This window comes from Urocitellus parryii, chromosome 6 (genome assembly GCF_045843805.1).
Source record: "Urocitellus parryii isolate mUroPar1 chromosome 6, mUroPar1.hap1, whole genome shotgun sequence".
In the NCBI taxonomy this organism is placed as follows: domain Eukaryota; kingdom Metazoa; phylum Chordata; class Mammalia; order Rodentia; family Sciuridae; genus Urocitellus; species Urocitellus parryii.
The window spans coordinates 90,670,528-90,684,126 of NC_135536.1; the positions used below are offsets into that span (position 1 = coordinate 90,670,528).

The 13,599-nt window shown below is 37.3% G+C and overlaps 1 protein-coding gene across 3 annotated transcripts in view; it reads right to left on the reverse strand.

Annotated features, from left to right (window-relative positions):
• The window catches only part of Tp53bp1 (tumor protein p53 binding protein 1), a 93,746-nt gene extending 80,457 nt beyond the window's left edge, over positions 1-13,289 (reverse strand). For all 3 annotated transcript variants that reach the window (XM_026391253.2, XM_026391245.2, XM_026391236.2), the window contains exon 1: positions 13,235-13,289. The gene's annotated coding sequence lies outside the window, so the exon portion shown is untranslated. The remainder of the gene's footprint in view (positions 1-13,234) is intronic.
• Between the last annotated feature and the right edge of the window lie 310 nt (positions 13,290-13,599).

The following is a 13,599-nucleotide window of genomic DNA, read 5'->3' on the forward strand; positions in this document are numbered from 1 at the left end:
ACCAGTGATATAACTAATAACATATACTTAATTTTCCATGTGGCAATTACTTTGCCGCTTTATGTTATCTTACCTAATAGCCAGATAGCTCTGAGGATTACAGATGAAAAGAGCAAAGCTTAGAGAGATGAAAAAATTGCACAATGTCTCAGAGCTAGTAAGGGAGTAGAATTTGAACCTAGTCTATATAACTGCAGAAGTTTTTTATAGCCATGATTGAGGAAAAGTGGTGACAAGTTGATAAAAGTTGACATAAAGCCTTTTTTGGGTTTTACAATGTATTGTTATCCAAAGACTGCATGTACGTGTTTCTAGAAATTTGTAATTAAAATATTGTGAAGACACTGAAAAGTTTTCAAATGCACATCCTCATGAAGGAGGTTAAGTCATCAAAGAGGTGATGATATAATTAAGATGTGAAAACAAACTTACTTAAGGTAGTTAATTAACTATATTAACCTCAGTCTCAAGGCTGGTACAACTGTAGATACCTGTGACACCTGCATTAGACAGATTCCCAGCTGATATGTGCATCTTATCTCTACAGAACTTCCTCCTAGTAATTTTCTTAAGTAAACATTTTATATTGAAAAAAATTCAAAACAACAGGAAAAGCTACAACAAGAATGTAATTTAAAAAAAGATTTAATAGTGACCTCTCATGAACCCTCCATCTAGATTCACACATTAACATTTTGTAAAACTGATATTCATTTTTTAATTATGGTAAAAAAGAATATATAACATATAATTTACAATTCAGAAGGTAATGAGTACATTATTTTGCAACCATTATCTTCACCCATCTCCAGAATTTTTTCATCTTCTCAAAGAAAAACTATCCTGATTAATCACTAACTGCCAATTCTCCTCTTCCCAAAGCCCCTGGCAACCACCATCCTCTCTCCTGTCTCTATGAATTTGCGTATTGTAGTTATCTTATAAAAGTGTAACAATATATTTGTCCTTTTGTTTCTGGCTTATTTCACTATCTCCAAAGTCATCCAAATTGTAGTCTGTGTCAGAATTTCCTTCCTTTTTAAGGCTAAATAATATTCCATTGTGTGTCTGTATCACATTTTATCACTCCTGTTCATTTTAACCACTTTCTGAACCTTCCCAGAGCCCCAATCTGAAATGTCCCAAGCATAGATGAGATTCTGAAGGCAATGTGGCAAAGCAGCACACAGCAACACCCCCCTCCTTTTAACATAATTTCTATGTTGTTGTTGTTGTTTTAAATATCTGTGTTTTATTTATTTATTATTATGTAGTGCTGAGGATGGAAACCATGTGCAAGGCAAGCACTCTGCCACTGAGCCACAACCCCAGCCCCCAGCAACTCCTTTAGATGTCTTCATTTTCTGGCCAGTGAGCTATGTATCCTCTTAGTTAGACACATGATACCAAGCACAATTTTTATTGTAGTGTTATCTGCAGTGTCCTTCCTCCCACCTTTTCAAATATGTAGACCAAAGAGCTCAACCCTACCAGGAGCCACTTATCTGGAAACAGAAAGGTTTGGGGGGGGGTTGACAGAACCTTCACCTATTTGAATATTGATGGACTGCCATGTCCCCCAACCTCTTGTCCCTTTTCCGGTTTCTTTTCTTATAGAAGTATTCAAATCCCCAAATCCCAGTAAAATTGCCCCACCACTCTATTTTTCTATCAAGCTCTCAGGCTTTCTTCTTTCATTTCCCTGTAAATTTCACTTTCTCCATACTGGTAACTCCTGAACCATTTGCAATCTGGCTTCACTAGTCCTAAATGTAGTGCTTAGCACACTTTCCAGGTACAAAATAGTTACTTTAAAGGTTTCTTAATGACTGATTCTGAAACTTGTCATATTACCTTATCATTTTACCTGTGTAGCATCCAATGCCTTTGCTGATTCCCTTTTCCTTAAAATTATCTACCAATGACTTAAAAGTTCCTGGTTCTCCTCCTTTATTTCAGCTTTCCAATCCCTAAAGCCAAGATTACAGGATCAGAATGAGGAGTAGTACCAACATTCAGTGGGGTGCCCAGGTGCACACCTATAATCTCAGCAGCTTGGGAGTCTGAGGCAGGAGGATCACAGGTTCAAAGCCAGCCTCACCAACTCAGCAGAGCCCTAACCAACTCAGAGAGACCCCGTCTCTAAATAAATTTTAGGGATGTAGTTCAGTGGTTAAGCAACCCTGGGTTCAATCCCTGGTTACCCCCCACCTTAAAAAAAAAGGAGTAGTACTAGCATGCTACAACACAGATATATCTTGAAAACACAATATTAAGTAAAATAAGCCAAACACCAAAACAATAAATATTATTAGAATCCATTTATGAGATGTATAGAGTAGGCACACAAAGTAGAATGGTGGTTGCCAGGGGCTAGGAGAAGTGGGAAATGAGGAGTTAACTGTTTGACAAGTTTCAGTTTGGGCCTTCAATTTAGGAAGCTAGAGATGGATGGTGGTGATAGCTTTTCACAATGTGAGTGTATTTAATCCTACTGAACTGAACACTTAAGACTGGTTATAATGACTGGGTGTGGTGGTACACACCTATAATCCAAGAACTCAGGAGGCAGAGGCAAGAGGATGGCAAGTTTGAGGCCAGCCTAGACAACTTAGAAAGACCCTGTCTCAAATAAAAAATAAAAATGATTGTGACTGTAACTCTGTAGAGCACCCCTGGGCTCAACCCCTAGTACCACAAAAACAACAAACAAAAGAAAGTTATAATGAGGAGCTGGGAATATAGCTTGATACTAGGAGACTTGCCTAGCATGCACAAAGCTGGATTTGATCCCTAGCATCACAAAAACCAAAATTGATTATAATAGTAGAGATTTTGTTATGCAGACTTTACTACAAGAAGGAAAAATTTTTAGTAAAACAACACTAAACTTTAGTATTGAAAAATGAATATCTGAATCATAATTTTTTTCTTATAAATTTTTATAAAAGTACTAATGATTAATTTTAGAATGGAAAAGGGGTTGTAATTCATTATGAGTCAAGGGATATGCTTAGAAATGTTCTATTCTTATTACCAGGATCATTATATAGGTGTATTATTTATACCTCATAAATTTATACATTTTTTCAGTTTGTGCATTATATTTCACAACAAAGATGATTCAAAATAAATATTATTGATGCTAAAACTCATAATGTGATGCAAAAGAGGATATACACATGGTCTCAAACTATTTCCCTAAGATGTACTAAATTATTTTAACAAATCATAAATTTGCAGTGAGGAAACCTGGTATTCACAAACTTGACCAAGTGATTCCAAATAATATCACCAATAAGGTGACAAAATACTATCAGGTGTCACTTAGATACACCAAGAAGGCTACAACATCACTTTAATTGTATTCTTAATTGTATTCCTGCCCAAAACACATAATCTGAATCTGATCATTAGGACATATCCAAATTGATGCATGCTCTACAAATTAATATCCATATTCTTCAAAAAGAGAGAGATATCAAGAATGGCAAAGAAAGTCAAGCACTGTAATGTAAGACTATAGTCCCAGTTATTTGAGAGCCTAAGGCAGGAAAATCTCTTGGACCCAGGAGTTCAAGGCCAGCCTGGGAAACAATGAGATCTCATCTCAGAAAAAAAAGGGGGGGGGGGCAGTGAGGGTGGCAGGGAAAGAATGGTGAAGAAAGACTGAGGAACTTTTCCAGACTTGGGAAGACTACACAGACAAGATTATTAAATGCAACATGTGATCCAAAATTTAATTCTAGACAAGAATTTGGTTATTTTCTTGTATAAATAACTCTAATGGGAATACAGGTGATATTTGAATAAAATCTGTAGATTATGTAAATAGTACTGAGCCAATGTTATTTTTCTGATGTTGGTACTTATACTGAGGTTGTGTAAAAATAAAAAAGAAAAAGTAGTACCAAATTATCCAAGATTGGAGCTGGGTAGGCTTAGTATCTGCACTCAACAGTAATAAGATGATAAGAGAAGGAATATTCTTAGAGCTTTTGGAAACTGTCAGGAATTACAGCCAGGACAGTAGAAGGTGAAAAAGTTTTTCTTGTAGATTAAAAAACAAACAAACAAACAAACAAAAAAAAAAACCCAGCAACTCTTAAGTCCCAATGGGAAAAAGTGAATTTTTAGATTCTGGGACTGAGAAATCTAAATAATAAGAGACATTCCTCAGAGAACACAGTGAACTACTCTTCTGAGGTAAATGTGTGTTTACATAAAGTCATGTGCATATAGTGTCTAGCCTTGGGTCCTACTCCCCACCTTACTGTTGTCCCCTTCATTCTACTCAGAGTCATCTCAACCAGGCGGGGTCTAAACAGCTGATATGGGTAGTACAGAGCTAATGTGCTAACAAATTCAGAGCTCGTTGCAAAAACAGTAATGCACCTCTGCCCTGCTCACATATGAGCTTATCACATAGAATCTCATGAATTTTATGCCTGAGAAGGTCAGAAAACCCATAACCCTGACCAAAAATTTATCTATGAACTCAAGTTTGTTTATTAATTTCAATTCACTTACATGCAAGTCACCATTTTGACTCCATGGTAGTAGTGGAGAGGGAGCAATGCATAAACAAGATTCAATTGCTACCTTCAAGAAACTTCTATTGAGGAGATAAGACATATATATATATATATATATATATATATACAGGGCTGGGGATGTGGCTCAAGCGGTAGCGCGCTCGCCTGGCATGCGTGTGGCCCGGGTTCGATCCTCAGCACCACATACAAACAAAGACGTTGTGTCTGCCGAAAACTAATAAATAAATAAATATTAAAATTCTAAAAAAAAAAAAAGACATATATGCAAATTATGATATAGGATACAATAAAAATGCTGCAGAAATGTTAAAAAGTCAAAAGAAAGAATTTTAATCATATGATAATCATGAATATATTTACTGAATACTAATAATACTTTAAATTCTGTTTACTCCAGCTCCCCCTAACCCCAGTACTGAGGATGGTACTCAGGGGATTCTACCACTGAGCTATATCCCCACCCCTTTTTATTTTTTATTTTGAGACAGGGTCTCCCTAAGCTGATCAGGCTGATCTGGAACTTGCAATCCTCCTGCATCAGCCTCTGGAATCAATGGATTTACGGACATGTGCCACTTTGTCTCGTTTACTCTTGTTCCTATCTTGATCTCATCCAGCTCATTGTAAATACCATCAATGTGTCAATGTCTCCCAACTTTCTATCTTCAGACAACACCTCTCCAAAATCCGAACTTACATATATATAAATAAATAAAATTATAAATATATACAAATCCCAAACACATATTATACATAATAACACTATATATAATAATTCTCCACTTAGGTATTAGACTGATACCTCAAAGTCAATCTAATACCTAAGTGGAGAATTATTAAAATTGTAGGGAGTTGGATATAAAATCTTGTTTAGATTCATCTTCCTTTTTTTGGCAAGAATACATCATAAAAGACAGTAGAATGAATAAGACATAATTTTCCTATGTTCATATATGAATACACAACCAGTGTAACTCCACATCATGTACAACTGCAAGAATGGGTAGTTATATTCCATGTATGGATGATGTGTCAAAATACATTCTACTGTCATGTATAACTAAAAAGAACAAAATAAAAGCATACTTATATGATAAAATATATCCACTCTACAATATGAAAAAAAAAAAAGAATACATCATAAGTGGTATCTTACACTTTTTTTTTTTGTACCAGGGATTGAAACCAGGGCTGCTTTACCACTGAAACACATCCCCAGCTCTTTTTTATTTTTGAGACAGTATCTCACTAAGTTGCTTAGGGCTTCACCAAATTGCTGAGGCAGGAGGTTCAATCCTCCTGCCGTAGCCTCCTGAGCCCCTGAAATCACAGGCATGAGCCACCATGCCCAGCTATGCCTTCTATTTCAACCTAACAGGAGGCACATTATTAACATTTGATTGAATGTATTTCCGTTTTGTTAAAATTGATTAGTAGGTTCAAATGTTGCCACATTTTCATGGGAGGGGCAACGAAATGTTGATATTCTAATTTTCACATATAGTTTCACTTATTAGCTGGATTTCTATAAAAAAGAATTTTCTCCTCATCAAGTACTTGATTACCTAAGGAAAGTTGTGATAAATGATTGATTTTTTCCCTTTATTTACTAGTTTTCAAAAATATGACAGGTAATGTAGCATACTCCAAAGACAACCAATGATTTTTTTAGGATAATAATGCACCCATGAATTTTTAACATATTTGATATGCTTTGATTCAAATATGATATGTTATTGTTCATTGTTATTACAGTTACTGCAGTTATTCATTTTGAAATGTATATTGTCCCATCTTTGGGGGCATCCCTTCAGGTTAGCTCCAGAGTCCTTTTGATGTGATTCTAGTAGTCTTTGATGGCTTCTTTGCTTTCTGGTATAAAAAAGATAGATGTTTAATTAGGATAATTTCTGCCCCATATCTAGAATCAGATGTTTCTCTAAAGCATGTCAGTTCATTTTAGTAGAAAGTGGTATTTAGGGATCCCAATCTGGATGGTTAGAATGCTCACTGATTGCTACTAGATTGGTCATTGTTTAGTTTCTCCAATTAAATTTTGGGATTTCAGGAATTTTACTCTGCTTCTTTGATTTTATATTTGTAGCTTTTTCTCTTATGATCAATGTCTTGGTTCCTGATAACATTAATGTAATTTTTTTTTTGCTTTGGTTTACTACATGTATATTAGCTCCAGGGTGTGTGTGTGTGTGTGTGTGTGTGTGTGTGTGTGTGTGTGTTGTGTGTGTGTGTGTATAAAATGAGATAACCAATGAAAGCAGTTTAACATTTCTTTGTAGTTGATTTTTTCCTTAGAGCATATTTTCATTAAAAATTAGTGGCTGGGGTTTTGGCTCAGTGGTAGAATGCTTGCCTAGCATGTGTGGGGCCCTGAGCTCAATCCTCAGCACCACATAAAGATAAATAAAGGTATTGTGTCCATCTACAAGTAAAAAATATTTTAAAAATTAGAGTTAGGCTGGGGATATAGCTCAGTAGTAGGGCACTTGCCTAGCATGAATAAGGTCCTGGGTTCACCCAGTACCGCGAAAGAAAGAAAAAGGAAGAGAGAAAGAAAGTGCGTGTGTGTGTGTGTGTGTGTGTGTGTGTGTGTGTATGGGAGGGGGGGGAGAAAGGGAAAGAAAGAAAGGGAAAGGAAGGAATGAAGTGGAGGGATACAGTTAAGCTGGGCAAAACCCAGGAGGCTGAGTCAGGAGGATTGCAAGTTCAAAGCCAGTCTTTGCAAGATCCTATCTCAAAATAAAAACTAGCAAAGGGCTACAGATGTAGATCAGTGGTAGAGCACCCCTGGGTTCAGTCTCTAGTACCACACACACACACACACACACACACACACACACACAGAACAGTTAAGGGCTGGGGATGTAGCTCAGAGGTAAAGAGTTTGTCTATCATGCACAAGACCCTGAGTTTGATCCCCAGTACTGGAGGGAAAAAAAGGGGGGAAATTACTGGCACTGGGGCTGGGGCTGGGGCTGAGTGGTAGTGCACTTGCCTAGCATGTGTGAGGCACTGGGTTCAATTCTCAGCAGATTCTCAGCACTGCGTATGAATAAATAAAGGTCTATCAACAACTTAAGAAAAATTTTAAAAAGAGAAGTTACTGTATTTTATTGTTATTTTAATTTTTATAATGCTAGAAATTAAACCTAGGGCCTCACAAATGCTAGGCAAGCACTCCACCACTGAGCTACATCCCCATTCTCTACAAATTCTCTATATAAATGGAATTGTAACAGTGTGTAGTTTTTGGCAGCCAGTTTCTTTACCACAATTTTTTTTTTTCTTTCTGAGGATGGAACTTGGGATACTTTACCACTGAGCTACATTCCTAACCTTTTTTTTTTTTTTTTTTTTTTTAATTTTGAGACAGGGACTCCATAAATTTCCCAGGCTGGCTTGGTACTTGGAATCATCCTGCCTCACCTTTCCAAGTAGCTGATATCACAGCAGTGAGTCACTGCACCCAGCTCTATATAACATTTTGCATGTTGTTGCCATATATCAGTAGTTCACTCTTTTTTATTGCTCAGTTGTATTCTATTGTGTACATACACTACCATTTGTTTTTTATCAGTTCTGTTGCTGGATATTTAGGTTATTTGTTTTATGATAAAGCAATTACATATGTTCATCAACAAGTCTTTTTAAAATATCTTTATTTATTTTTATGTCGTGCTGAGGATTGAACCCAGGGCCTCCTCACATGTGCTAGGCGAGCACTCTACTGCTGAGCACTCAAAATGCGTCCATTTTAAATATAGAGTTTGATTGAGTTTGACAAATGTATAGTGTGTGTGCCTTGTCTGATGCTGCCACCCCAATCAAATACAGAACATTTTCATTACCCCAAAATATTCCTTTGTACCCTTTGAAATCAATAACCAGCCCAAGGCAACCACTTATTTGTTTCCTGTCACTGTAGATTAATTTGCCCATTCTAGAATTTGATATAAACTTATTCATGCAGTGTGTACTTGTGGCAACCATAAACATGTACCACTGATGTCTGCCTATGGAGAGTATAATCAAGTGATGGGGCCAGGGATGTAGCTCAGTGGTAGAGCACTTGTGTGGCATTTGTGAGCCCCTAGACCCAAATCTTAGCATGGCCAAAAAAAAAAAAATCAAATCTTCATAGGAGTTTTGTGTGTGTGTTGTTTGGTTTGGTTGGTAATGAGGACAGTATCCAGGGCACTCTCTACACTGACCTAAAACCCCAGCCCTTTTTGATAGTTTTATTGGTGCATTATAATTCCCTTTGAGACAGGGTCTTTTCTTTTTATTTACAAAAAAAAATAGTATTTATTTTTTAGTTGTAGCTAAACACAATACCTTTATTTTATTTATTTATCTTTATGTGGTGCTAAGGATCAACAGGGTCTTGATAAGTTGTCCAGGCTGAGGGCTGGGGTCGTGGCTTAGTGGTAGAGTGCATGCCTAGCATGTGTGAGACACTGGATTCAATTTTCAGCACCGCATATAAATAAATGAATAAAATAAAGGTCCATCAACATCCAAAAAAAAAAAAAAGTTGTCCGGGGGGCCTGAAATTTATGATTATCCTGCCTCAGCCTCCTAAATCACTGGGATTACAAGTGTGAAGCACTGCTCCTGGCTAACATGTGATCTGGCTCCTATTATCTCCTATTCTTCTTTCTCTCACTTTTCTGCTGGAGTCACATTAGGTCCCTTGTATTTTTTGAATATGCAAAGCATACTACTACCTTGAGGACTTTACAATACCACAAAATCACAAATATTTTTCCTCTTCTTTCTCTTCAGTTCTTTCTTGAAGATCCTTCATAATACACCTTAACTTCCCTTTCCAACCTTTCCTCCTGCATATATTCTGCATTACCCCTTTCATTCAGTCAAACTAAACCATTTATCTTTCCCTCATTCTGTACTTTCTGTTTAGGCTATCCCTTTTTTCTTGAATGATTAATTCCCGTCTAGGTATTTAGTTACATTTACCTTTATGCTTTACTTTATGTGTAAACTAAGGTTTCATTTCATTCCATAGATAATTAGGAATATGACCTAACTAAACACAGCTTCTTCTGTTAAACTGACTTCCTTGCCAACTACATGAACTTAGGCAAGTTGCTTACCTTCTCTAATAAAGTTGCTTTATTCTTCCAACCTATACAATTATAATGATAGTACCCTACCTTATAGGGGTTTTTTTGGGAAATAAATGGAACAACCTCTTAAATATGTTTAGCACAATGTCCATAATTTATTCAAAATTGTTTGAGTACTCACTGTATGCCAGCAAATGAAACACACAGAGAGTATTCCCTTGATAATGCAAAATTTGATTCACACAGTCATGATCTCAAAATTGAGTAATGCCATACACTTAGGTTTGAGAGTCCCCCACAATAATGGAAGTAACAAAGGAAGACAGTATCCATAAAGGTTTCTTATTCACATTGAGGATCACTTTCTTTATAAAAGAACATGGGGCAACAGGATAAAAATGAAATTTCTTCATTTTCCTTCACAATGCTCTGTAGATGGAAGGTAAATTCAATGCCTTTGTCCTATCCATTTACTTAGTGTGAATAAATAATAATTAAGAAAATTACTCAATAAATATTTATTATGGGCCTCCTCTGTGGAGCACACATAGTAATAATTGCAGCATTTCTCATCCATTTCAATCTTTCTAGAGATTATTGTACTCAGAGTCTTTTTAGAGGCTGTTTTACATCTGTCCTTTATAGATGAATGAGCTGTTCATGCTAAAAGGTGACCTTATGACTGCTGGTATGCATTATAATCATAGTATTTTCCCAAAAAGTCAAGGATAAGCCTCTGACACAGCAATCTTGTAATCCAACACGCTTCTCTCTGTATGAAGAACGCATCATAAGCAGAACTGAGTACAGGGTGGGAATCTGAGCTGTGTGCAGCTCCCTTTGGATATTTTGGTTGATAGGACCATACCATCTAGCAGAGTATGCTGGAATTCTGCCAAATGAGCTCAAATCCCCAGAAAAACTAATGACATTCATCAGGCTAGAAGAGAAACCAGCATCTTTTCTTTATGAATTACCAAAGCTCTTTGAAATCTTATGAAGATTTTAAACACTACGAAGATTATGATGTTTTCAGGCTGGGATTATAGCACAGTGGTAGAGTGCTTGCCTAGCATGTGTGAGACACTGGTTTGGATTCTCAGCACATATAAAAGTAAATAAAATAAAGGTCCATCAACAACTGAAAAATTTTTTTTAAAAAAAGATTATGATGTTTTCCCTTTCCCATGCATACACATACCTCAAGATGAATGTGATTAATTGCCACAAAAGTCTGATTTTTCTCATTTGGCAATTTCAATATTTTATTTTTAATACAAAATATGAAGTTATTTTCAGAAAAAATTATAGAGATGGCTCTCCCACTGTGTAAATGTGCTTATTTAGTTTACTTATTGGATAATTCACCACCATATATTATGAACAAAGAGAGGCCTGGAGCTGAGAACTCCCTAATTGGTTCAAACACAGCCAAAGCTATAACACCTTTCATAGTATTTGAGATTTTATTCTATCTTTTGTGTTGTACCCATTCCAGTGAGCACCCAAGGCAAGAGCTTATACTACTGCCTTCCTCTTCTAACTACCTTTTTCAGTAATACACCCTTAAGAGACCCATTACACAATTTAAAGGTCCTTCAGCACAAACAGTTTGAAAACATTAGTTGTACCACTATATCTGCCAATCTTGCTTGGTAAGACCGTGGAAGAAGTTACAGAATGAGGGAGTTCCCAAAAGCTCTTATGTGGTCAATACAGGGACTGACAGTTAAATGAAACACTATAATAGACTCCATAGTCACCTTGTACACCCTCGTGAACATACCTCACATTCATGCATATTGGCAGATCCCTAACAATCCCCCTGGATGGGTCTTTGAATGACATCCTTTTACTACTAGGCTTCTGCCACAGTACGCTTCCTAAATGTTTACAGGTAATAGGTGAAAACCTACTTTATAAAAACCTATTATGTAGGAACTGGGGCTGGGGCTTTGTGGTAGTGCACTTGCCTGGCATGTGTGAGGCACTGGTTTCAATTCTCAGCATCACATATAAATTAATTAATTAATTAATTAAAGATCTATCAACAACTAAAAAAAATTTAAAAAACCCTTATTATGTAAAAATATGCTTTGTAATTTATATATGTATTTTCTTAATTTTTTATACAGCTTTCCATATTTTGTACATATATGCATCTGTATTTTCTGCCTTTAGTTGTAAAATTCTAGAGCACAGATGTGAATACAATTTTCTTTTCAGAGCACTCTGAATAAACAGTATGTGCAATCTGACACTTAAAACTATTTTCTGATAATATGATGGAATCATCACCCAGTGACTGGGAAAGAGAAACCTGTAGCTAACCTTTCTGACATTGTCTGCCTTTGACAAAGGTCCTGCTGAGTACTCATCCAGCACACATAGGTGATTTTAGTTTATCATAGTCTATATTTACAGCTATAATTAATAAAACCCAACTCTAGCAGGATCTGAGATTCCAGACCTGAATTTCTGCCCCGATACCGTCCAATCAGTTGCAATCCTTTCCTGTACCATTCAGATCTATTGTCTATCCTGTGTTAGACTTGAGGAAAGCAGAGCTTCTGGTTAACTGCTACTGAACCTTACTCTGAGACCCTATGCCAGTTAAAAGCCTTAGCTCTAGAGTTGCTATGGAAACTGTCCCCTACCTATTCCCACAATCCATTCTGACTCTCTGCCTCCACATAGTACTCTTTTCCAATTGCAGACAAGGAGGCCTGCACATCTCTTCATGCTGTTTTCCAGATTCAGAGCTGCAAATGGGGGTGGGGGTCATTATCTCATGTCATATGGAGTGAAGCATCCCCACCAACTAATGTTCTACCAGTACTCATTTCCCTTTCTCTGCTACAAAAAGGATTTTCAGAGACATGTTCAAATTGGTTAGAGAATGCAATGGCTGTTTTGCCATAGCACACGTTCCATGCTAGGGACCAGGATTGCTGTGAGGTATTTGACAAATAAACACTGCACAATCAGAATGTGGTTCACAGACAGCCTTGCTGAATCAGGTAATCTGCTCCTTTCTACCACCCTCTACCATCCCCAAAGTGTGAGGTAAATGATACCAAAAAAAAAAAAAAAAAAGAAGAAGAAAGAAGAAAGAAGAAGAAAGAAGAAGAAAGACAGGCCTTCAGTCTGTACATATATGCACACAATGATTCTTGTATCCTGGTAAAAGAGGCTGTAGTGCAGAACAGGCAGTGGAAACACCTGGAGGAATGGGTTGGTGGGGTAGACTCACAACACCATTTTTATAAAGACATTCCAGTAAGTCATAAAACATTGCCAGGCCTCCTCAATTCTCCTTCCCATTCCTTGATTCTTTGGTTTGGGAACCATCACCTCTTTTTTGGTTCAAACATTACCCCTTCTGTTTTGAGAACTCTCTAGGGCCTCCTAAGGTTACTGATTTCCCGGTGTCACATCACTTGTAGTTGGGAAGGTCTTTCCTGGGTTTTACTCAAATCCCCCTTGCTGCAGTCTGACCTCATAGCACTCATGAGTCCTGCACTCAGCAGAGATGGAGACTAGCCAAACACTATCTTTGGAATAACAACTCACCAGGGACTCAGGGCCGGAAGGTCATTCTGTCCCAATACTGCGCAGCCTTTCTGAGCACACCCAGGGCCTGGGGCAAGGACAGGGAAACAGAGGATGGAAACCAGGACCCTGGCAGGCAGTGACAAAAAAAAAAAAAAAAAAAAACCCGCCAGACGATAATACAGACGCACAAACACAGATGGAGACGATATAAACTCGGAGACAGAGGGACAAGATGGCTCCCTCACTTCGGGCGAGGCTGCGGAATTGCCAGACAGTACCAGACAGTACTTATCGGGGACACATCCTAACTAGCGGCTTCTTATGGAGCCAAGGCAATCGACTGGGCCCTCCGCTGGGTCCCTCTGAGCCCCTACTCCAGCTCA